This window comes from Myodes glareolus, chromosome 21 (assembly GCF_982192425.1).
Source record: "Myodes glareolus chromosome 21, mMyoGla1.1, whole genome shotgun sequence".
Lineage (NCBI taxonomy): Eukaryota > Metazoa > Chordata > Mammalia > Rodentia > Cricetidae > Myodes > Myodes glareolus.
Window position 1 is genome coordinate 5884429 of NC_142046.1, and position 3256 is coordinate 5887684.

At 42.8% G+C, this 3256-nt stretch overlaps 1 pseudogene; it reads left to right on the forward strand.

Moving 5' to 3' along the window:
* The first annotated feature begins 1815 nt into the window (after positions 1 to 1815).
* On the forward strand, positions 1816 to 2750 carry LOC125397047 (olfactory receptor 1L6-like; annotated as a pseudogene).
* The last annotated feature ends 506 nt before the right edge of the window (positions 2751 to 3256 follow it).

Below are 3256 nucleotides of genomic sequence, written 5' to 3' on the forward strand. Positions count from 1 at the left end.
TTTGCAGCTCTTAAAATTTTTTCTTTAATATTTATGTTTTGTGTTTTGATTATTATATGGCGAGGAGATGTTTTTTTCTGATCCAGTCTATTCGGTGTTCTGTATGCTTCTTGAACCTTCATAGGAATATCGTTCTGTAGGTTGGGAAAGTTTTCTTCTATAATTTTGTTGAATATATTTTCTGGGCCTTTGATCTGCAGTTCTTCTCCTTCTTCAATCCCTATTATTCTTAGATTTGGTTTTTTTATTGTGTCCCAGATTTCCTGAATGTTTTGTGAAGAGAATTTGTTGGATTTGCCGTTTTCTTTGACCAGAGCATTTATTTTCTCTATGATATCTTCAGATTCCGAGATTCGTTCTTCTATCTCTTGTATTCTATTGGTTATGCTTGATTTTGTAGTCTCCGTTCGTTTACCTAGGTTTTCCATATCCAGCCGGTTCTCGGTTTGTGTTTTCTTCATTGCCTCTATTTCAGTTTTCAATTCTTGGACTGTTTCCCTTACTTGTTTGATTGTTTTTTCTTGGTTTCTCAGGGTCTCATTCACGGATTTACTTATTTCTTCAAACTTTTTGTTATGTTTCTCATCTAATTCTATACTCATTTCTTCAAACTTTTTGTTATATTTCTCATCCAATTCTTTATTCATATCCTGTTTAAGGGACTCTATTGCTTTCATAATGGCACTTTTTTCCACTTCTTCTGGGTTAAGGTGTTCAGGTCCTTCTATTGTAGGGTCCTTGGGATCTGGTGTTTTCATGTTGTTTTTCAGATTGTTGGATGAGGTCCTGCCGTGGCGTCTGCCCATCTCTTACTTCAAATGTTCTCTATTGAAACTTCTGTTACTGGGTCAGGTTCCCTTCTTGGGCAGGGACTTCACTGACAGAATGCCCACCTTTCCTCAGGCAGGCTATTGAAGCATAGGCACTCCCTCTTTCCGGGATGTGCTTACAATGCAGGCCCAGCTCGCAAGGCAGCTGAGCTGGGGAAATTTTATGGCCCCAGAGGGAAGGGAGAAATATAGGAATTCGTACCTGGATGGGAGCTGGGATGGCAGGCGGGAGGGGGTAGCCAGCACTGCAGGGCGACCTGGGCGTCTATCTTATCCTCCATTTCTTTACGGCAGATTTTCACCTCCTGTTTAAGTTCCTCTATTATTTTCATAAAGATCCGCTTAGAGTCGATTTCTTCTATTTCTTCTGGAGTAGGGTGTTCAATTCTTCTAGTTTCGAGCTCCCTGGATTCTGGAGATGTCATGTTACCTTTCAGGTTGTTGGAGGAATTCTTGCATTGGCGCCTGCCCATCTCCTCCACTCCGGATGAAACTCCTCAGCACTTTCTGGATAGAACTCCTCACCACTCTCTGGGTAGAACTTCTCAGCACTCTCTGGATAGAGCTCCTCAGCACTCTCTGGCAAGAGCTCCTCAGCAGTGCAACAGGGCTAGCTGGTCTTCCCAGGACCCGGGAGACAAAGGGCCCGCAGCAGTGGGGGGAGGGAGGGGTCCCTTGGAACACCGAAGACCCTGCTGCAGAAGCTGAGGGGGGAGGGGCTGTGCTCTCTTCCCGGACAGGCAGGCTGCCCAGGCGAGCACCCACTCACCTCTCTGGGAAGAGCTCCTCAGCAGTGCAACAGGGCTAGCTGGTCTTCTGTTGTTCTTATTTTTAATAGAATTTCATTAATCAAGCTTATTTTTAAATCCTAATGAAAAGCAATTGTATTTTGTTACAGCCTGAAGTTTAAAAATTACACTCTCTTGGTCAATTTGTTCTTCATTTCTCTCCCAAAGTCCTCCAAAACCTGAGGAGAGATCGAGATATGAACAACCACAGCACCAGAACCTCGGATTTCATCCTGCTGGGACTCTCATCCAACCCCAGATGCAGAAACCCCTTTTTGACATCTTCTTCATTATGTATCTGATCACTGTGGTGGGAAATGTGCTTATCATCCTGGTCATCTACTCTGACTCCAGGCTCCATAGCCCCATGTACTTTTTCCTCAGCAACTTATCATTCATGGATATCTGCTTCACAACAATTATTGTGCCCAAGATGCCCATGAACTTGCTCTCAGAAACAAAGACCATCTCCTACGTGGGATGTCTAGTTCGGATGTACTTCTTCATGACCTTGGGGAACACTGACAGTTACCTGCTGGCCTCCATGGCCATTGACTGGCTGGTGGCCATCTGTACCCCTTTACATTATGATGTGGTGATGAGGCCACACCGCTGCTTCTTCATTCTCCTGCACCATCTCCCACCTACATGCCCTGTTCCGTGTTCTTCTCATGTCTTGACTCTCATTCTGTGCCTCCCATGTCATTAAGCACTTTTTCTGTGACACCCAGCCCGTGCTGAAGCTGTCCTGCTCTGACACATCCTCCAGCTGGATTGTGGTCATGACAGAGACCCTGACTGTCATTGTGACCCCCTTCCTATGAATTCTCTTCTCCTACTTAAGAATCATTGTCACTGTGCTCAGGATCCTCTCTGCAGCTGGAAAATGGAAAGCCTTCTCTACCTGTGGCTTCCACCTCACTGTAGTGGTCCTGTTCTATGGGAGGGTCATCTATGTCTACTTTAGGCCTCTGTCCATGTCCTCAGTGGTGAAGGACTGGGTATCCACTGTTATGTACATAGTAGTGACTCCTATCATGAATCCTTCATCAATAACCTGATGAACAAAGATATGAAGAGAGGTTTGAAGAAATTAATGGACAGAATTCTCTATAGAAATATCAAATTATGAAACATACAATTGAGAGATAACCTAACACATTTCCATGTTGTCCTTTCTTTCTATACATTTATGGATGATCCTCTATGAAGTAGCAAAGGTTAATGTTGAACACTAGCATCATTGATCTGGAAGTGAGACATTCGGTTTCTGTCAATCATCTTGACCAAATACATATTATTCTCAGACTACATGCTGCAGAAATGCAGATTTCAGGAATTTTTACCATACTCAATAGATTGATAAATGTATATGTATGTACATGTCCCCAAACCTGGGAGTTATAAATTGATCAATGGTCTCTATAATAAATTATGGATCTTAATAGGAAATTTGGAAAGACATCCTAGACTAATGAACTAAAGTCAGTCTAAATACAGACTTAACATGGGAAGGAAAGATCAAAAGTGAAGAAATTGCCATAGCATTTCAAATGGTGCAGACATTTCATTATGTAGAAGTAAACATGGTAATGCATCTGAGAGATGGTGAGGAAGGTGGTGGATTATTCTTGTTAA